General features: G+C 39.7%; 1 protein-coding gene across 1 annotated transcript in view; it reads left to right on the top strand.

Annotated features, from left to right (window-relative positions):
• Nucleotides 1–23,316, top strand: part of NHS (NHS actin remodeling regulator) — a 333,348-nt gene that overhangs the window by 72,322 nt on the left and 237,710 nt on the right. The gene's annotated exons all lie outside the window — the stretch shown is intronic.

Genomic DNA, 23,316 nt, shown 5'->3' with positions numbered 1-23,316 from the left:
CATCACAAGAGTTTCATGGCGATTTCATCTTATTGCCTTTCTTTTGGTTATTCATTGAAGAGAAGGATCTGTTCAATTAGAACAGGATCCCTATTGGTTTCTACCTTTACTAGGTTGAGCTCCAAGCTTGAAGGATATGGGTAGATTTGCTTGTTTTCATGGGTCCAATTCAACTATCCCAGCAGTCCCAGAGGGGATAGGAGTATAGGTAATAGTGAAAAGAAAAATGGAATCCCCTTTTTGATTCCTTTATCTACTACTCTGGTCAAGAACTGGCTTTTCCAGCAAATGTGTGCTGTCATCCCAAGGCCTTGGATGACTCAAATTTAGTTTCTTATCCAAAAAAGATCAAGAATTCTGAAGTTTCACAGGACCAATGGCTAGACAAATTGCTACCACTGGCTATCTGCCAGTATCTTACATCTCCTCTTCTTTCTCCTTCTCCTCTTTCTCCTTCTCCTCTTTCTCCTCCTCCTGTTCCTCCTCCTCCTCATCATCACCACTATCATTATTACCACTGCATATTCATAGCTCATTCCTGTGTGGGAGAACTGTGCCATGTAGCTTAGTTCATGGTCACACTTAGCTCCCACAATCATACTTAATTACACTTAGGCAACTGAGGTTTAGAGAAGCTAAATGGCTTGCCCAAGGACACAGCTGCTCAAATGGTAGAAATGGAAATTGAGCAGGTCTGCTTGAACTGAAAGGCCATGCCCACAAGCAGTGTGCCATATACGATTTTTAGTATTTAATAAATGTGTGATAAACACACAAGCAAATGAAAGAGAGAATAAATACCACAGGGTGAAAAAAGACTAGAGGTCATGGCAGTGGATTCATCAGGGTGATTTATTCTTTCATTGTCCTTTCATGTCCTATCCCAAATAATATTAAACCCTGTTACTGTGTTTTTGTTTTTTGTGGTGCTGGGGATTGAACCCAGGGCCTTGTGCTTGCAAGGCAAGTACTCTACCAAATGAGCTACATCCCCAACCCTATTGCTGTGTTTTTGTGATTCTCAACTCTGAACTATTGCTTTCACTTGATGTGGCAGTGAAACCCTTTCCAAAATGCTACCTTGTTTCTACTAAAAGGTATTTGAATGATCAACTGCAAAGTAGTGTTCACTTTGTAATGAAGACAAGCAAAATGAGGCTCTTATGGAATTTCCTGGAGGTATTTATAGGCAAGTAGCCACCTCTTGAGGGGAAAGAGTTTAGACGTTCAGAGGGGATGTGATGTTCATTTTGTCATTTTTCACCTCATCTTGCCAGGTAACAGAGCAGATACTGTCCTTTTGAGGTGAACAGGCTGAAGATGTCTTGGTTTTTATAAAATGTGGGCTTCTAGCCCCTGAGAGGTTTATGCTCGAATATAAAATTAAAGTCATTTGTTAACCCAGGAGAGTTTGGGCTATTGGTTTATAAATTGTGCCCATTGTGAGGCTTCTGAGACAGTTTAGATAAACAGAGGTGGCAAGTAACTGTCTGCAGATCTGAGACCTCAGACAAGATGAGGGAGAGAGGAAAGAGATGAGCTGTTATCTTTTATTCCAATCCTCCTTGGTTCCATGTTGGGGATCAATAAACTGAAAAGAATAAAAAGCTCCAGAGAAGGGAACCAGTTGCAGCTGTCAGAAGAAACCTGCCATTGAAACTGGTAATGCCATTTTAATTAGGCTAAAGCAAGAATGAGAGCTGCATTAAGACCTTCTCCTTGGTGCCCTGGGTCGCTGGGAGAGAGAATGTGCTCCCTTTGTGTGCTTTGCCAAAGCCCACCAGCTGCTGCCTTGCAGGAGAGTTACATCTGAGTCACTGGTTTCCAAAAGGGTGACAAGTAGGCTGTATGTGTCTGAATGAGAGGGGCCTGTCTTTCCTTGATCCTGCCAGCTTGGGCCTGGACTCAAGCCATCACAGCAATGGCCTTGATTTGTAAACCGGTTGGATGTTTCAAGAAGCTGTTATGAGAGTGGATTGGGGGAGGAAGGGGAAAACAAATAGGGTGGAGAAAGAAAGCTGTAAGACCTGGCTGGACTTTATGAGGCTCAGAAAGCCTGTTTTCCTGATCTCACTTCTTAGCATAATACTTTCTAAGCTAATGTATCTCATCCTAGCAGTCAGTTTTTGGTGATGAAGATAGTGATAACAATAATAACAACAAAAAGAAGAATGAATATTTGTTTCCAATCCCTTTCTTAGAATCAGGTGTATTCCATTAATGAACTCAACTAGTGTTCACTCTAGCCCTTGATAGGGGTCCTACTTTTATCCCCATTTTTGGGGTGAAGAAACAGAAGCACATAGAAGTTAAGAACTCGCTCCAATTCAGCAAACCGTGATTCAGAGCTTTGGATTGGGGCATTCAAGACAGAGTGAGATCTCAGACAAGGGCCCAGTGGACTCAGGGTTAAAGTATAGAAAGCATCATATGTAGAGAAACCTGGCTTTCAGCTTTATGAAAACAGGCACTATGTATGTCATGTTAGTTGTGGAATCTAGTGCAAAATATATCCCAGTCCTGGTACAGTCTTTGTGCATCTTTCAATGCCTTTTGACTCATTGGGATTTGATGAGGCAGAGAAACATATAACCAAAAGATGCAAAACATTATTACATACAATTCAATATATAGGTGCTTACATTTATATTTGTTCATTCATTCATTTAATAAATATTCCATTGAGCATCTACTGTGTGCCAAGCATTGCACAAGGAGTTCTCAGACCTTCTGTGAACTTATCACTTCATAGTGTTAGAAGTTGGAAAATGGGTATGATATATTTTTTGCCCATGAAGAACTCATGTACGGAAATATATGCATATAGGTGTCAATTTGTATGTTCATCTACACAAATACCACATCAGCCCAACTTCTCCTCTCAATTTTCCTCACTTGTTGTCTGTAAGATTTATCCTATTTTACATGGTATTATGGTTTTGTTTTGGTGTGCATTCATGTGTGCATAAAAGCCTCGTGTCTAGTAATTGATTATAAGCTACTTGAGGCCAGCTGCACCATTTATTCACCATTGTAGCCCCTAGAGCACTGCTACGTCAAGTTTGTTCCATGAATCTGCAGTATTGGCATTACCTAGGAGCTTTTTAGAAATGCTGAATCTGGACCCCATCCAGACCTGCTGAATTGAGAGCTCTGGGGTGGGGCCCAGGAATTTGTGTTTTAGTAGTTTTCTAGGTGATCTCCAGGTATGCTCAAGTTTGCAAAGCACTTCTAGGGTATGGAACCCAGGCCCTGTCATGTGTGAGTGCTCAATAAATAATCTTTGACTGATTGCATACATAAATTATTGACACTGAATAGGGGAAGTGGGTTGTTCTTACTAGGTCTGGGCATAACTCCAGGTATCTATTTTGCCAAGTCTGAGGAGACTGTGAGGAGGTAGGTCATATTTCTTTCCCTCTCAAAAAATTTGGACAGATGCATTTAAATGGCTGAGAAGATAGACTCCATTAGCTTCAATGTGGGAAATGGTGAGCAACTGAGCACGTGACCTGATGGGAACTGAATGAATGGGCCAGTTCATAATGAAGGCCCAGAGATAAAACAGGAAGGAGTGATGAGTTCACAGAAGATCTGGAAACTCCTTACAGATGGTTTGGGGCAAGATGCTAAAGCCACAAGTTTACAAGAATTGTATGCTTGAGACTCTTGTCTGTTCCAGGGACTTATTGCAAATTAAACCCTCCCTATTCCTGTGTATGTGGCAGAGCCTTGCTATAAATCTATTTCAAACTGTTTTTTCTTTCCAATATGATTTTCTTATTCTTTCTTTAACTCTTCCAACCCTTTCCAACTCTTTCCTTCTATCTGCCCAGGGAGGGTGTTATTGTCCAGACTTGATCAGGGTTAAAGCTTCCCTGTGGCACGACATTTGTCAAGGGCAGGGATGTGTGGGCTTCTGTGAGTAATCAGCAGCTGTTTGGGGAGTCGTGGTTTTAAGAAATCTCCCTCCCTCAATAGTGTGATCATCCCCTCCTCCAAAAATTCCCTTCCTCAAAAAAGAAAAAAAAACTTGTATAAGAGCAGTTGGCTCAATATAATAAAATATAGCTTGGCATCATGAGCTACATAAACAAGAGGCATTTAATAGACTGCGTAGAATTTTGGCAGTGGGAGGAACAGTAGCAGCCAAGGAGACACATATGGCTGTCTTAGCAGCATCCTGGACTCATGGGAAGAGGATCCCAGCTTTCAATCCCTGTGGGAAGGAAGTAGGGTGAACAAGGGGTTAGAAAGATGAGAGTGGTTCAGCATTCAGGGGACACTGCTAGACCCAGGTTTGCCCAAGTACAATGCTTATCTATTTTTAATAAACATTTACAAAGTGCTTATCCTGAGCTAGACACTGTTCTCTAAGCCCTTTGCATTTTCTAAAACAACTTTATTAAGACATAATTTACATACCACTATTTTAAATGCACAATGCAATGATTTTTCAGTAAGTTTAGAATTGTGCTACCGTCATCATAATCTGATTGTAAAACATTTTTTCCGCTTCTTGTGCCCACTTACAGTTAACCCCTAATCCCACCCTAGCCACAGGCAACCATTAATCTACTTTCTGTCCCTATGAACTTGCCTTTGCTGGATAACACATGTAAATGGAATAATATATGTATTCTTTTGTAACTGGCTTCTTTCATTGAGCATAATGTTTTTCTGAGGTTTGTTCCTTTTTATTGTCAAATAGCATTCCATTATATAGATGTACTTATTTACATTTATTACCTTAATTCATCCTCATAACAACCCCATTAGGTAGCTGCTTCTATCATCACCAGTTACAGATGAATAAACTTGGGCACAGTTAGTAAGTTGAGAGTTCATGATTCAAACCTAGGGGTGACCTCAGTGCTTTTGGACCCCCTTGTTATGCTGCCTCCTCTTGAGTACTAAATATGTATTCATTCTACCTTGGGCAGTTTCTTTTATATAATGACCATTGCATTTCTAAAAATGTATGACTCGGTTTTATGCAATATAATAGTATTTTCTTGCATACCTAATTTGTTCCTAAAACTTTGCAAGTACTTTGAGGGATTGAGACAATTTTCTATCTTCAAGGAATTTAGTATTTTGTGTGGTAGACAAGATTCAGATGCATAATGTGTATACTCCAGGGCCACACAGGATCATAATGATCCAAAGCCTTAATGCACACTCCATGTATTGAAAGGCAACAAGAAGATAACATCAGTGGGAAGAGCTAAGGAAAACTTTTCAGGCAGGTGACCTAGAGCCAGTTACAACTTCTTGACCTAATCAATTCCAAAGTCTATGAGTGGAAGCTTGTAATTATTTAGAGCCTGCCCTGTGTTAATGTCCCTTCTACTCACAGAGTTTTCTTCTTGGTTTGCTCTGACTTTTAGGTACCATGTGTGTGTGTGTGTGTAATATCAAGAAGCTTTTCTGAAGCTATTTTTAATATAAATATATTATGGAGAGTATTATTGTCTTTAGAAACTTGTTAGCCAAGGTGCAGGGCTTGGGAAGGGGGGAGGTGGGGGAGAGAAAGGCCAGGGGAGAGAGGTATGTTATTTTAAAATGCTTCACAATATCCATTCATGGCCACATATATGTTACATGAAACTACACAGACTCTACAAGGCCTGTTTCAGTTAGCTTATGCTGTGTAATAAACCACCCCGAAATTCAATGACTTTAAACAATAACCATTTATTTGACTCAAAATTCTGTGTGTTGTCAGGGAAATTGTGTTCTGGACCAGTTGGGCTCATGTATTTGTTGCCAGAAGGCAGTTTGGCTTATGGCTGAGCTGTATACTTGGCTGTTGGCAGGTTGTTAGTCAGGGTAGGGCTATTGGCTTTGGTGTCTTAGTTCTCTTCCATGTGGTCTCTTATCCTCCCACAGAATAGCTTGGGCTGATTCACAAAGTAGACACAATTCTCAAGATCAGCAACAGAGGGCAAGCTCTAGTTCTCAAACACTTTTCCACACCTTTTTGGGTATCGTGTTTGCTAATTGGCCCAAACAAGTCACATGGTCAGTTCAGAATCAAGAACTGGAGGAATAGATTCTACTTCTTGATGTAAGATCTGCAGTGCCACATTGCAAAGATGTGAACACAGGGAGAGGACAAATTTGTGACCATTTAATAATCATCCCCAAGTCAGAGCATATAATAGTTATGAGGTCAGTCAACATCTAATAAAGTCTTGCAATGTGCAGGTACTATTCTAATATATATTATATCTTACATAATATATGTATTTATATTTCACAACATATATTTATATTTTACAAGCGCTAAGAACTAGGTGTTACTATTTTTCCCATTTTTCAGAAAAGTTAAACTTCCCAAAATCATGCAACTGGAAAAGGGGACCCCAGGATTCTCATCCAGGCAATCTGATTCCAGAGCCTGTGGACTCTCAACTATGCCATCCTGCCCATTATGAGCTTAGCAAAATTTAGTTGATGTGTTGAAATACAGGGATAATGACTAATATGTATTAACATTAATTGAAGACTGAAGATGTGCCTGGCACTGTTCCAAGCACTTTACATATATTATGGCATTTCATTCTCACAGCAATCTGACCCATCAAAGGCTACTTTTATTTCCGTTTTACAGATGAGGGAACCAAAGCTCTTAGAAGTAAGTTATATGTCTAAAGTTGCACAGCTAGTGTATGAGCAAGCTAAGATTCAAATCCAGGTCTGAAGAGTCATCACTCATGTAATCCGTAGCATCATTTTATTTACCCAGACTTTATTTCATGGTCTCAATTTATAGATGTGGGGAAAGGGGATCTGGGAACTCTCTAGAACATTGATGATAATAATAAAGAAGGAAGAAAAGGGGCATAGAGAAGAACAATTAAATTTGTTGTCACAGAGCCTATGTATTTGACAGGGGAGTTTATTAGTTTTTGTCCACTGTATATTTTGGAACTGACTGTGTACTGCCACCACTCTAGGGGACACCAATCCCATGGGCTACTGTGCAAATGGCCACTGGATTTTGCAATGTGGTGGCTGTGCAATGCTCCCATGCTCACTCCTCACTCATTTGTTTCTCTAACGTGTGTGTAGATTGGTGGAGCAAATAAGGCAGGCTTAGGTAAAAAACCTGACAACAGCTTATAAAGTCACTACCATTGGACAGTGAAGGAAGACTCAGAAGAACTAGTTAATTAAAAAGCACAAGAACTCAAGGTACAAGGGTTTGGGGATGTTAGTGTAGGGATGAACAGTCCATATAAAGATTCACAGCTCCTGAGGGGATCCGCCGTCTTATTACTTGGTACAATAGTTGTTTTTTTAGAAAAGAAGAAGGCTAGGTTATGTTTGTAGGCTTTATTGCTCTGAGGAGGGAATTTAATAATGTAATTTGGAAAGATTACCATAGATAGTGATGATGATGATGATGGTAATATCAATATTTTTTTTGGGTAGAGCACCTCACACCTTGAAAGACCAGATAAATAAGATATTATTGAAACTGATACTCTGGAGTCCTTGACTTTTCAGATTTTTGCTTCTTGGTTTTATGCAGGGTTAGTATGATTCCAAATGAAGAAAAGTGAGGGCTCTCAGGGGCAAGGTGGTTGCCCAGTGATCAGTGAAGACAGAAAGAGCACAGCTCAAGCAACTTTTTGACTCAAGAGGGTGGCTGGTATTGTATGGCTGACCTTCAGGGTAGTTTAGGAGAGGAGTCAATGCATGCAATGAGAAGTCACCACTAGCAGCCTGCACCAGAATGACCAGTACCCTGAGATGAGCCCCCACCTCCAAAGCCTCCCTCCAATAGCTCAGTGATAAAAAAGTACTCGAGTTTCTGAAGCACTCTTGAGTTCAGGTAATAGAGGGAAATTGAAGATGATTCTCCTAAATTTCTAGGTTTGGTGCCAGTGGCCGAGTACAAGGAGTAACTTGGAAGATGCCAGTGCAGTGTTTCACTGGAAAATGTCCCACCACTGTGCTCAGCTAAAATTGTCCTACAGTTGTCCTCCTTACTTTATGGAAGATTTCAGAAAAATATCAAAGCAAGATGTCCATAGTTCCCATATGTAGCAGTGGTTTCTTTTAGGCCAGAGTGAGCCAGGTCATGGCAGCAGTGAGTCTGTGGGAGTAGAAGAACAGAAGAGTGTGTGCATTGGAGGAGAGCCAGCAGCATGGAAATGCCAGCCTGCCAAACCAAGGTTGGCAGCTCTGATGCTGTAGCTGTCAGTATGTAGACACCAGTATTACATCTGCAAAATGCCTTAAATTCCAGGGAGGGTAGATGTACAACCAAAGATGGGAGCTTGCAGCCAGATCCTGGGAGCATTTACTCTAGCTAGCAAGTCACTGATGCACAAATACATTAATGTTGAGGGCAGAAAGGAGAGAACCATGTTTCAAAGTAAAGCCCTTTGGGTGGTTCCAGTCATGGCTGATAGGTGTGTTGGGTGAGCAGAACTCAGGAGCTTTTGGATGGTTTGGGGGAGAGTGTGATGATACTGTGGGGCAAATAAATGATGCAATTGGCTTCTTAACTCATAAAAGTCTTGGTAAATGCCCCAAGCAAAAAATATGGAAGGAATTAAGGAAGACCTTTGGAGGCTTTGATTGAAATTTCTTTTCTATGTGTCATATGTGGTCAAGACAGCAGCAGACAGCATAAAAGGAAAAGGCTCTTTATGCCCTTGGTGGAAGGCTGAGATGGGGGTGAGGTTACTCTTTGTTAATACTTGTAATGATATTTGTAGAGGAGAAGAAAAAATGAAATTCCCTTTGGCTAATTTCTCAGATTGCTGACGTAGTAGATAAAGGGACAAGAGGGTGCATGCATCTCAGAAGAATCTGCTCTTCCTGGAAAAAAAATTACCTCTTACACAATGGAAGAGAGGATATAGGGAGAGTATTTTCTTTCTCTGAGAACACACTGTTTTGGATTTTGATTTCCACCTTCTCATCCTTTTGTGTGTGGGAATTGCTGTTTGCCTTGTATAATTTTTAAAGCATCAGATTCATCTGTGTGTGGTTCTAGTTTATCATGTGTAACACCCAACATGCCAAAACCGTTTTGTCCACATTTCCTGAGAGGCTTTATATCTTGTTGTGTGCTTACCCAGTGGCATCCTCCTGGCTCCCTGGGAAGCAACGTTCTGCTGGTCTGTTCTTTCCTGTAAGGCCTGTCTTCATTATCTAAATAGAATTGGAATGTCTAGCATATGGTGATTAGCTGTGACACTGGGTGTGTGAGTGTGCCTTGCAAAATGATGTGCATCTGCATGCTTGTACCTTCCTACAAATGCAAACAGAGCACAGATGTGATTATTGTGGGGGTAATCATACGTTTGGTCTGAAACTAAATAAAGTTTTTTCCTCCTGCCCTGGCGGGCATCATATTTACCTCATTGACGGAGAGAGAGCTGCAGTGGTGCAGCCAGGAGGGAGAGGCTGGGGAAAGGGAGATAGAGATGCCATATGGAAGTGGTTGGAAAACAGATGGGGAAGTCTGGAAAAATCCAATTTGTTGTTCTCAGGTGTTTTAAGGAATGTGTCCATATGAGGGTGTTAGAAAGGATTTTGGTGCTCACAGTTAGAATTAGATGGTACAAAGAAACTTCCCAGGTAGAATTGGTAAATAAATAAGCTCTGAATAACGAAGTTGAATTAGTAGATGATCAATAAATGGAAAGACTAGATCTATTCAGTAGGCAGGGTTGGAATGGAAGGAGTTGACCGATTAGGGCAGTCAAAGCACCTCTTGGTGGAAAGAAGAGTCTGAAAATCTTATGGTAATCTTGAAAACAACAAAATTCAGTTGCATTGCTGGGGCAGCAGCTGTTGCCAGGTTATCTGTTATCTAGTGTTAGACCTCTAACATCTTTTTTATTATTCCTCAGAGAATTTTTTTCTTGAAGTTTTGAGCATTGAACTCAGGGCCTTGCATGTACTAGACAAGCATTCTATCACTGAGCTATCCTCCCAGCTCTTTTTGTATTTTGAGACAGAGTCTGGCTAAGTTGCCCAAGCAAGCCTTGAACTTGATCCTCTTGCCTCAGACCCCCAAGTAGCTAAGATTATAGACATGCACCACTGCATGTGGCCAGAGGCATTTTTTTTATGCAGTCCAGAAACAAAGACCTTCCTGCTCTGGGCATTGCACATATACAACTTTTATGCTATTGACCATACCTTTAGAGGTGATGGAAGCTTGTGTTTGATCCCACGATGTGAGAAACCGGATGTTCTCCTCATAGACTCCTTTCACAGGCTTCTATTGGAAAAAAAATCAGATTTGAAAATAGTCATGCTTAAAATCTGGATGGCCACGTGAACCTGCTGTTAGGCCAGTGGTGCCACAAGGAGTGAAGGATCCCTTTGTGTTTACTCCTGTGCTCAGCAACTAGTCTCATGATGTGAGAGCTTAGAAGAAGGCCCTGGCAGGGTTTCAAACTCCTGGTCTTGGGGCACAGCAAGATGAGGGAAATGGTCCTAGATCTCCTACTGAACTCCTAACCCAATGCTTGTTCTGCTCTGCCATTTGTTTTTCTGATTTATCTTGTCCTCAATATCACCTTAGTATTCCTAATTAATGAAGATGGTCTTACCCAAGCTCTCTTTTCTTTCCTTTAAATTTCAGTAAAAAGACACAAACTGTACCTTTACTTACTAGAGGGATACAACTCATTTCCCACAATAGTTGCCTCTTCCTTTAAGCTCTTAGTTTCATTTCAAACTAAACAAAAGAACTTGATGCAATTTCAGTGTTATTGAGTTCCTACTATCTTAGGACTTTTTACTGGAGGTAGAGAACCATAGATGGGTGTCATCAACTTTCATAGTAATTAAAGTTGGATTTTTAACTGCAGTTTAGTTTGCCATTCTTCCAAGTTGTAATTCTGTCAGTTATAATTGAACATGTTTTTAGAACCTGAATTTTCTCACCTAAAGTTAGTCCCCTAGGTGTAGTTGTAAAAAATAAATCAATTATCATTTCATTAATTATTTAATTGGCCCTTAACCCAATATGGGGGTAGAGTAGATTTTAACAGAGAAAGCAAAACAAACAAATAAACAAGATAGCAAAACCACACAGGGATTTTTTTCCTAATCAAAAATCTTTCTGAAAGGACCAGTTGATCAGATCTGGGGTATACAAATGAAACTGGAGAAAAATATTGAAAAAGAAAAGACATTATGTAATTGATTGACACAAAAGTTTTGACTTGGTTAACTGAGAAGCCAAAGTTTTAACTTGTTTAATTGGCAATCTTTTTTTTTTAAGAAATAGGTCAATTAAAAGCATGTGGAATATACTTAGACTCTTCATGGGAAAGAACAAATTCGTAGATTTGAACGCATTAGTATAAATCATTATATTGATTTTTATCACTTACCATACCCCACTGCCACCCAGAGGACTTGGGAATAAGCTATTTCTCTTTACATTATGAACATTAAAAAGTGGACTCATTGATCTATCATAGTGAAGAAAGGCAACAAAGCCATGGGATTTTTCTAGACACAACATGGAGTTCTTATACTCTTCTCATCTACCACACATACTGCTGGTTTCCCCCATAGTGCTGTTTTCCAATGTTAAAAAAAATAATGAATGAGGTCACCATGATATCCAAAATTCAAAAATGCCTTGTCATTGATTACAGTTTGTAAAGTACTTTAAAACCTTTCTCTTGCACCTTGAGGTATGAACTTTGGTGAGTTCAGCCACATACAAGGTAACCTGAAAGAATGAGATGTCTGTGTGTACCTTGTTGTTTCCATTCATTCTCAGCTCAGCTCATCATTTGAAGGAATTGGGAGAGAGGAATGCTCTGATTGTGGGACTTTTTTCTTCTTTCTTTCTTGATTTTTTTTTTTTTTTTTTTTTTTTTGCTTACAGAGAATACCGGATCATTGGAACTGGACCACTGTACAAATAACTAGTCACTCTCACAGTCTCACAGCCTGACCTTACCAAGAACTCTTTTTCAGTACATTTTAAAACTGAAGCTTAACATACATGTAGAGAGGTATAGCAAAATGAACAGTATGGTTTGATGAATTTTTACAAGTCTAAGATAAAACAAGAAACAGAATATTGTCAGCAGCCCAGAAACCCTTCCTGTATATCCACCTTCCATACCATAGGATAACCATTCTTTTTTTTTTTTTTTGTGATTGGAGGGGATACTGTGGATTGAACCCAGGGGCACTTAACCACTGAGCCACATCCCTTGCCCTTTTTATGTTTTATTTTGAGACAGGGTCTTGCTAAGTGGCTTAAGTCCTCTGTAAGTTGTAGAGGCTGGCCTTGGACTTGAAATCCTCCTGCCTCAGCCTCCTGAGTTGCTGGGATTATAGGCATGTACCATTGTACCTGAAGGATAGCCATTCTTTTAACTGCAACCCCATGGATTTATTTTTTGTTTACGAACTTTATATAAATGGAATCAGAGAGTATGTGCCATTTTCTATATGGACTGCCTTGTTCAGAGTTAGATATGTAAGATCCAACCACGTTGTGGTGTGTAGTATTGGTTCATTTTCCCGCATTGCTGCATTCCTTTTCATTGTGTGACTAGACCACAATATATTCATTCAGTCTACTGTCCTTGAGCCTTTGAGTATTTTCTAGTTTAAGGATGTTGCTAATTGTGCTTCTGTGAATCTTGTGTAAGTGACTTTCGAAGAACATAGATTTGCATTTCTCTTGGAGATTTTATATGGAATTTCTGGATCTCTCAAGAGGGGCTATTTAATCAGCAATCTTATTTCATTTTTCCCCTCCATCTTCTGTAAGTGAAGGTAGTTATAGGATTTTAGGAATGGAGGAGGCTTCACAGAACATACATCTGACCCATGTTTTCTGATTCCATCTTACTGTGTTCTAAGAGTTCTGGCATCTTCAATGAGGGGAGGGAGGTACTAGGGTGGGGCTCTGGGGCTCTGCCTTCAACCAGAGAAACATCTCTTTCATCTGGTTTATAGACAGTGTTGGAATTGCACACACGATTTTGTTTTGAAAATGAGTTCTGTGTTTTTTTAAAGGAGGTGAAAACCAGACGATTTTTGTTTGTTGTCCTCACTTGAGAAAGAGGAAAGCAGACCTCAGGAGGGCTGATGAGTATGGTTGATGCTGGCATTTTATGGTTGTTGTTTTACTCAATCCTCACATCAACCCTATAAGGCAACCATGTTCTCATCCCTGTTTTACAGCTGAGGAAACCGAAAGGTAAAGCAGTTAAGTGACATTCCTAAGGACACACATCTAAAAGCGGTAGAACTGAATCCAACCAGTCTGCCTTCAGGGCTTCCCGTCCCCTTTTCCCCCTTAATTATCCAAACCAGAATACTCTGCTCCCACACACTGCCCATTGCACAATCTCTCAGACTGTCAAGGGCCTGTGTGAACCATTATGGTGACAGTGGTTTTACACTTTTGGTCCAAGTTTTTGTTTCTCTGGTAAATCTATTGCCTAAGAAGCTAAGGTGTAGAAACAGTAAGCTAATATAGAGACAGTCTCAAATAAAAGTGATCCTCTTTTCCTCTTTCTTCCCTCTTATATCAATTTCATAGCCCAATTTAACCCTTTTTAGTTGCCCTTCCACTTGCAATTATATGACTGCTGCTAGAATCCTGTGAGATAAGTGTGTTAGTAACCCTTATTTTGCCATTCTCCCTGCTCAGATCCCACACCCCCAACCCTGTGCTGCAGCTACCTCTGGCCTCCTTAGTATGTCACAGGACCTTTGCACTTGCTGGTCTGGTCTTTCCTCTATGGCCTACCTTTGCTATCTAACATCATTTGGATGTTCCCTCTAACTGGAATTCTCTTCTCTCAGATGTTCTTATGGCTTGCTTATCAGTTCTTTCAGGGCTCTGCTCAAAGTCAGATAATTAAAAGAGACCTTTTCTGACCTCTCTATCTAAAATACTGTCTCCATTGCGTTCTGCTTCCTGATGTGCTTTGCTTTTCTTCAAGGCAATTCTGCTACCTGGCTATGTGACACACATATTTGCTTTGCTCATTTCGTATCAGTTGACAGGCAAGGTAGGCTTCAGGTGGGCTGGGGTTTTGATCATTGTATATCCCTGACACATCAGTAAATGTTTAACAAATGAGTGAGTGAGTAAAAACAGTCTTAAAATTAAAAAACTGAAACCCAAATTTAATGGAATGAACTTTTAGGTACTGGGTCTCTTTACTTTTCTAATATTATTTATTTTTGTCTTCTCTCTTGTTTTCTTGATTATTTTTGCCAGAGGTTTATCTTTTCATTAGACTTTTCAAAGAACCAGCTTTTGGTTTAGTTGAGCCTTTTATTCCCTGCCTTTCTTCTTGCTCAGCTCTATATTTATGTACATTTATTTGTGTATATCTGTTTTATCTCTGCACATTAGAGATTGTTTGAGTGCAGAGACTGTAGCCAACCACAGCCGTGATGAGGCCTGCTGACTAGGTTAGACCTTTGAACTACTACGTCTGGGGTGTGGAGGTCTGTGGTTTGGAACTCTCCTTCATCAAGCCTTCCCACTTTTGTATGAACCAATGTGGTGGAAAAGAGAAACACTTAGATTTTCTAAAAAGAACAAATTATCCAATTATTATTTAAACCAGCCTATTTAAAAACAACATTTCGATTGATTAAGGTTGATTTCTATCCTGTGAATATGATTGCTATTATAGTATTTGTTCATTGCCTCTTAACAAACGTCTTATAATGTTTCCAGTGTTACTTATTTTATTTTTTTACTCTGATTAGAACCATGGAGAGATAAAGGTTGCACTGGAATGAAAAAGTGCAAACCATGTCTCAGGATTCTTTTCTCGGGTCTAAATGAAATCTGTGTTAAAATTATCAAGACAATGGGTCTGGGGGGTTCGGCTTAATGGTAGAGGGCTTGCCTAGTATGCATGGGGCCCTGGGTTCTATCTCCAGCATAAATAAGTAACAAGATGGATAATCAGTCTTCACAATTCAGAAATTACTGGAGTCAGAATCCAACTGTGAGAATGTGTGTTGCTAAGGGTTTCTTCCCATGGTGCATATCTAAGACAGTGGGAAAGAAAGCCTTATGTGAACAAGGAGAATCCCTGTGTGGACCTTCAGGGATGGATGTGTATGCTTGGGGGCAGGGAGGGCATTGATGGGAGCTCAACATCTAGTTAAAGCACTTAACCTCTGGGGTGAAATCTTAATCTAGAGAACACTGAGTGGTTTCACAGCAAAATGTCATCTGATGAACCCTGCTGTATAAAGTGGCAGACAAGTGGTCATAAATTTGTTTGGGTATTTTTGTGTCTCATTCTGACTTTGGTTTGCAATATGATAGGCTTGATTTTCCTAAGCAGTCTCCCAATGCCGTGTCCACTTGTGTTAAGATCAAGACATTTTGTTGGTATGTGAAATGTGATCAGGGTAAGCACCAAGGATTTGGCATGTTGGTGGATCATTCCCTGACCTTAAGGGAAATCAGAGGCACAAAGTAAAGAGAAAGTGAAAGGGAGAGAGAGATGAAGAGGTGGAGTGAGATAAAGAAAGACACAGACATATCTGAGCTATTTAGGATTATAAAAAACCTGATCTGTAGTGCCCTAGTAAATATGAAAATATTATTCCATCCCATTTTTTTGGCTCTCACCATTGAAGTTCACATTGAGAGATGAGCTCATTCTTAATATTCCTTCCACATTGAATTCTCTTTGATTCTAAATACAGGGAAGGACATCCTCTGCAATGCAGAGCAGCTTCCAACATACCTTGAAAGGTAAAAGATCAGTTGTTATCCCTAAGTACTGCTATCCAACTGTGAGCATAGGAAATGTTTCCTGCAAACCCAGAGTCCAGAGACATTTGGGTGCATCATCCAGACTATCATAGACCCAGGATAGGGCACTTTCTAGAGTTTAGTGGGAATCAGTCTGGATTGTTTGGACCCAAAGGTCACTGATCTAGTGGAGTGATGTAGTCACCACATGCAGATCAATTTTCACTGGGGAGTCTCTCAATGTCTGATACCAAAGGCATGGTTTCTTTCAGCACATGAAATTCAAATTTCAGGCAGCAGCTGTAACAGGAGGAAAAGTTTATGTTCTACTTTTTCAAAGGTGTCAGAGGAATAGAGACTATGCATTAAGTACAAGTTTGAGTTAGGTACATTACGTACAAGATTGAATAAGGAAGATTCGAATTTTCCAATGATATGCAGAAAGTGAAAAGTTCGAACATAAACAGACATGATTTATTTACCACAGAATATCAAGACCATTAAGCCAAGCCAAGAAGCATGGGTGTGCCAGTAAAATCTTGACAGATACCAGAAGAAAAATGAGAACCCAACTTACTAAGTGGTGGGAAAGAATAATTGGTGGTATTATGGAATTCTTTTCAAGGAGCCCATATAGAAATAAGTGAGTATAGTGTTCTTGAACAGTGGCCCATTTATAATTGAAGCTTTTTCTTTGGCATATATGAACTAGCCAGATCACTGAGATGGAGGATGCTTTTTCCAATAGAAAGAGTAATTGGATTGTTTTTCATCTAAATAACCAGTTTATTATCTACCCAGAATATTCAATTGTAAAGAACTCTAAGGCTGTGCTGTCCAATATGGCAGTCTTTAGCCAAAATGTGATAAGCATTTGAAATATGGCTAGTGTGATTGAGGAGCTGAATTTTAAATCTCATTTAGTTTTAATGAATTTAAATTTAAAAACTGATACTCAATTCAATTATTAGAATAGTTTTAGTATCTTTGGAACAACTTTGATATGTGAATTTATGTTTTCAACTGTTTCATAAAGTCAAGTATTTCTGATGAAAATTTACCACCCGAATTGAGAGGTACTGTAATTAAAAAAACACAAGATTTCAAACACTTAATACAGAAGATAATGCCAAATATCAAAGTTTAGATTATGTAGAGGTAAATGAGAGGGTGGAGGAGGCAGGGATATGAAAGATGGTGGAAAGAGACAGACATCACATTCATCACCCTATGTACATGTGTGATTACACGAATGGTATGAATCTACATTGTGCTCAACCATAGAAAAGTTGGACCCCATTTGTGTACATTGAATCAAAATGCATTCTGTAAAAATAAAAAAATCTAAAAAATTTTTTGTGTACTGATCACATGTTGAGAATATTATTTTAGACAGATTAAGTAAATATATTATTGAACTTGATTTTACCTTATTCTGTTTTCTTCTCAAAATGTGACTACTGGAAAAACTAAAATTACATATATGGCTTGTATTATATTTCAAAATTGAACAATGCTTTAGGCACTACATTTGGTACTTACGGTTAACTTTTCTAGTGAAGACTGAAATGAGCCGTGATGTAAGAAAAATGGTGACTCCTCTAGTCTCATATGCACTAAAAGTTTCCCCTACTCTTCGGGTCTATTCCCTGAACCCAACCACTAGGTGATTTTTTTTTTAAACGTAAGTATCTGTGTCCTGAAAAAGGTAGGTATTACTGAACTTTGTTGTGTGCTATTAAAGCCTTAAGGTCAATGAAGAATCTAGTTGGTAAGTGGTTTGGGGAAAACATTCTTCCTCTTTACATGTCTGCCTTGGGTTGAGTTCTTTGTATAGTCTCTGAGATGGAGATCTGTATGTAGGAATTTTACTGTGGAACCCACACCTCAGAGAATGAGGGAAGAAGCAGAACTGGGCATGGGGAAGAGCTGAACAGCAATGCAACAAAAAGAGACTTCAGCTCTGAAAGTGAGTTGACTCATTTAGAATTGTCCCAAATTGAGACAAGAGGGCTTGGCCTTTGCATCCTCCAACTGATCAGTCTCTGGATGTAGGTTGCCCTTAGGTAGGGGGCAGAAATTTGGTTGAAGCAGCTCCTTTTATAGCCAGAAACAACTGTGAGCCCTCAGCTTCCAGCATTCTTAGCAGCTGGGGGTGTTATTAGTCCATAACGGGGTGTCTTGGTGGTGTACCACAGCATCCACTATAACATCCACTATAACATCTTGCTCTTAATTATCAGCCCCATCCAGAGCCAGACATGCAAAACCTTTCAAATGGCACCATTCTAAATTCAGAGAACTGAAAAAAAAAATCTCCATGTAACTGAGAATGAAGGGTATGTGTCTTTTTATGTTCCTCTACTTCCTACCCTGGAAAGAGCCATAATTTCTAAAATACAGAAAGAGTAAGAGATTGGAAGTAGGGAGAGAAAATGGATAGAGAGAATGGAAAGGACGAATTAATATGACTCAACCACTCTTAAATCCCCCAGTGTCATAGACACCCAGAGAGCCATTTTATTTTCCCCTGACTTCTGAATCAGACTGTAGCCACAGCCTGGAGTCACTCAGAAATGTAGGGAAGGAGGGATGATGTCTACTCTTATCCCAGAGTAGACACCCTGCCCAGATCAACTTAGAAGGAAGTCAATACTCTCACCTTAGAGTAGTATTCCACTGGCTTCCAGCCACATGGAGAAAAATGTCACTGAGATAACAAGCCCATAAAGAGAGCAGGTCTCAGTCCCCAGTTCCTTCTGAGTGACCTGTAGCTGCTGCAGAGGAAATAAGAGCTTGGTAGTCATTCTACCTGAGAGCTTGATCCTGATTCTTCTCTGTGTGTCTGTTTGATTATCCATCTGATTGTTCTGTTTCCAGTTTCCCATTTAGTCCAAGTTTATATTTAGTACTATTTCTTCTCAAGAATCTCCCCTGCCTGTTTGCAAACACTGATTAATCAGAGATGCTCAACAGCCTGTGATCATTGGACAGGAGCATTTTCCCATAAGCCTTTTCTGCTTCTCCTGTCATTTGTCTGTAATTTAACATCGTACATGTTACAGGTGTATGTACTCACATGGAGATGCACACACTCTTTAATTTGCATATCTCTGAAACCACATTAGTGCAAACTGGGTTATAGCTGCCCCCAGCTAACTTGTTTCACTTCTGCCCTCTCCCTTCATCCCTTTCCTATCTCCAGCCTCCTCACTCTTTTCCTCTCATTTCATGCTACTTCCGAGAGAGAAATCTCATTATTTCTGATTTAGGGGCTCCTGTGCCCTCCCCAACTACATGTCATGCCCATTCCCAGCTTGTTAAAGTGTCACAGGAGAATTCAGAACTCTGATTTATCCACCAGAAGGAATGACTCTAGGGGGATGGGAAAGGGGAGAGCAGGGACCAAGAAATGGAATGAAAAGGGAAAGAATTGGCAGGGAAGGGTTGCAGGCTGTAGAGCTGTGATAGCCTCAGGATGCTTGGATTGGTTGTGTTAGGACACATAATGAATGTAGCGCATTTTATCAGAAGCCTAAAGAAGAAGCTGAGAACATGCCATTGGGTCTTGGAGATGGCTGTTGAGGAAGGCTGTAATGGACTTTTTTTAGGCCTCCCTCCTTCTTTTCTCCTCGAAAGTGGAAAATGATGTAGTCTATAATTTAAAAGTCTTCCTAAATCTACCTTTGTCCCATTTGTTAGCCTGAGGGCAGGGATTAGATATCTTGTACTGCACTAAACATGTGGGTCTGGTATACATGGGGGCACAGAACAAGTTTGCTGAATGCACAACCCAGAAATCAGCCAGGCCTTCCAGCTGTCTTGAGTTTGGTTCCCCCAGAAACAGACCTGACATAATGATCCAACTGCAGATAGTTTATTTGGAGGGAAACTAAAAAAAACACCAGTAGATGTTGAGGATATGATACAGGGAAGAGGGTCATCCAATAAAGGGACATTTATCTAGCTTAACCCTGCAGAAGGATTATCTCACCCAAGGGGCAAGGAACCTAGAGAGTTTATATACCCACTTCCCAAGAGTCATTGGTTGGGGCTTGCTCATGGAGGTGGTAGTTCCCTTGCATTTCTGGTCCACCTTGTGTATGGACAAAAAAGCCTCCACAGTTTTGGTTCAGAAAATTAGTCCTTAGGCTCAGAGACACAGACATTAGCCTTTAGAAATCTTTTGGAGCTTACCATATTGGTCTGACAGATATGTGTGGAACACCAACAGGGTCTGTTACAGTAGCAAAGTTTCATGCATTCATTTATTAATTCCGTTAGATATTTATTCAGCTGCTCCTTTGTTCCTGGCACTGTCCTGAGTGTTGAGGATACAGCAATAAACAAAACACATATAAATCTCTACTCTCAGAGAACTTGCAATCTAGTGGAGGAAACCAACATAAATAAATGAACTTATTATACAGCTTGTCGGGTGGTGATAATGCCATAAAAAATAAAAACAGAGGATAAGTGGTTTTCTGAAGGTACCATATTGAATTGGGAAATAAAGGAAAGACTCGTTGAGAAGCAGATACATGAGTAAAAACCTGGAGGGAACACATGGATGTCTGGGGAAAAGAGTTCAAAGTAGTGGAAATACTAAATGCAAAGGTCTTGAGATAGAAGTGTGTGTCTGGCATGGCAAAGGAAGGGCAAGGAGACTGGTGTGGATGGAGCAGAGTGGGTGAGGCATAAACCACAGGAGATAAACTCAGAGATGTCAGCTCAGAGAAGTCCTCAGGTGGTTCCAAAAGTATAGGTTATGCAGCACCTTTTGGGTGATTGTAAGGCCTTGCCTTTTTATTCTGACTAAGATGGGAAGCTGCTGGGTAGCTTTTTAGCAAAAAAAAGACATGTTCTGGCTTATGTGGCTATATTGAGAACACACTGAGGCAGAACAGACATGGAGGGAAACAGGGAGCCCTGTTACAATGCACATCTTTTAGGACCTTCCTTTTTACTCCATAATAGTGAATTCCATCTTTATGTATATCTGTGAAACACCAATTAAAAAACAATTAATAAATAGAAGGAAGACCAGTAGTGTAAAGGAGAGGGAGTGGGGGAGGGAGCATGAGAGGGAAAAAGGAAGTGCTGGGGACTGAAGTGGAGCAAATTATATTTCCATGCATGTGTGATTATGTCAAAATGAACTCCAATATTGTGTATAACTATAATGCACTAATAAAAATGTTTTAAAAATAAAAAATGAGAATGAAAACAGGTTTCTTGGGGTCTATACATGGCACTCTCATGATGCAGGTTCTGTTGTGTTCTGTTGGCTGAAGCATGTCATAAAGCAAACCTAGATTCAAGGGAAGGAGATGAAGGCATTGGGATGAGAGGAGGTGCAAAGTCACTTTGCAAAGGGTCGTCCATACAGAAAGGAAAATTGTTATAACCATTTTTGATGAAGAATCTCCCAGGGCAAACGACCTCAAGTTGAACTTCCAATATCCCTGTTCTTAAGATATCTTTGGGGCACCCTGTTGTGTGTTATGGAACATTCAAGAAAACGTGCCATGTCCACTTTACATCATAGCCACCACATGTGCTGGTGGGTATGCATGTGCCAGGTAGAGATGAGGAACAAATTGCTTCTTTTGATCCCAGTGTACCATATCCTTTGATCAGGTTTTCCTTTCCCTTTTCATCCCTGCCTCTTCTAACTCTCCATTTCCTTCTTGTTTGAAAACAAACACCCACCCTGTGTGTCATGAAGAGGATTTTGCCAGATCTTCAGTAACCTTGCTCTGAGTTTCAATGTTTATTTCAACCAAAATCAGGCTCCCATCTCAAACTTGCTCAAGATGAAGTCTGTGCCAGTTATTAATAGAATCCATTGCCAGTTGCTTTACAAATGAATGGCCTTAATTTTAGCACTGATACTATTTTAGGTTCTGTGGGTTGGGTAGAGAGTGGCATTATGAATGCAGTGTTGACAGGTCTGGTTCCATATTATTGTATTGGAGTAGTTTATGAGTATGCTTCTTAAAGTTGAGATTTGTGAATTCTATTGATTTCCCTCCCAACACCTCATGCACCTGGTGGACTCTCATATAATGTGACCCTGGAATTAATGTCAGTTTCTACAATAGTCTATCCAATACCTTAGACATGTCCCTCTTTTCAAGCTAGGATAGAAGGACCTCAAAGCATCTCTGTAGATTAACTATATGTTTTTAATATCTTTACCAGTACTGCTCAATAGAACTTCCTGTGATGATGGGAATATTCTCCATCTATTATGTCCAGTGTGATAGCCAGTAGTCACTTATAGCTATTGGGCATTTTCAATGTGGTTATGTAATTAAAGAAACAAATTTTTAGTTTTTTCTATTTTAGTTGAATTGTATTTAAATTTTTACTAAATTTAAATTTAAATACCAGATTAGGCCGTGAAACTTTAGCTAGTTCTCAAATTTCCCCACTGAAATGCTTCTGGTGGCAGAGAAAAGAAAATGCATACTTCCATAACTTGAGCAATTTTTCAAGTACAAAATAATTTGGAAGTCTTAGCTTAAAATGCATAGTAATTTTGCATTTCTGTTTATAATATTTATATTCTACCATGGAGTTAAGTTAATGGTCCAGAAATATATGCCCATGACCTCCTGACCACATGGCTGCCATATACCCTATGAGGTCATGAGGGATAGTTGCAGACAGAGGAGGTCATGATGAGTAAAGTGCCTAAAAATTTAAACTTTACATTATTCTAATTTTTAGTGCAGCCTGAGATTAAAAACATCTCATCAAATACCTACTCAGTAATGGAATGACCTCCTGACCAGTATGGGTTATAACCTCTCACTGCATTGCAAACCTCCTATTTGATTTAAAAGAAAATTCTCCCCCGGAAAGCTCCTCAAGTGCATTTAATGAATTAGATGATGTCCGTAACTTTCTGTGACATTTACTTCAATAAGCTGTGGGAGTGATTTAGTGATCAGTGGGCACTGACATTTGAGGAGGGAAAGACAAACTTTGCTGCTTCTGATATGACTTTTTCCCTTCTTCTCTTGACTTTGTCCTTGCAGCCATGGAAACTTGGAGAGATGCTGCATTCTCTGTGTTTTGGAAGTAATGTTTCCTTTCCCCAACATAGAGCCACAAATCAATCTCTCCTTTCTGTGTCTGATGTTGCAAGTGTGTGTACTGAGTATGCTTTCTACAGTATTTGAACTTTGTCTTGTTCTGCCTTTTGTGCATATGGGTGTTCATGTGTGTGCCTGTTGTATGCACATGTGTGTGTATACATGGGCTGCTCCTCAACATGGAATTTGTTCCATCATATTTTAAAGAAAAACACATGGAAAAAAAGGATTTTAAAAGTCAGATTTTAAAAAATTCTTTACACAGATACATACATAAATACAACTCTAACCATGCCTTCATCTCATTATTACCTCACAAATGAAGATCAGAACATTGCCCGCACCCTACTAAGACTGTGCATCCTGAATCTGTGACTTATCAGTTAGTGTGGTCTTGGAATAATTGTTTATTCTCTTGAGTACATTTAATTATTCATAAAATGGGAATAAAAATGTCTACCT

The sequence above is a fragment of the Sciurus vulgaris genome (genome assembly GCF_902686455.1).
Source record: "Sciurus vulgaris genome assembly, chromosome: X".
Classification (NCBI taxonomy): domain Eukaryota; kingdom Metazoa; phylum Chordata; class Mammalia; order Rodentia; family Sciuridae; genus Sciurus; species Sciurus vulgaris.
Note: the sequence above shows the minus strand (reverse complement) of the source record. Positions and strands in the feature narration are given on the sequence as shown.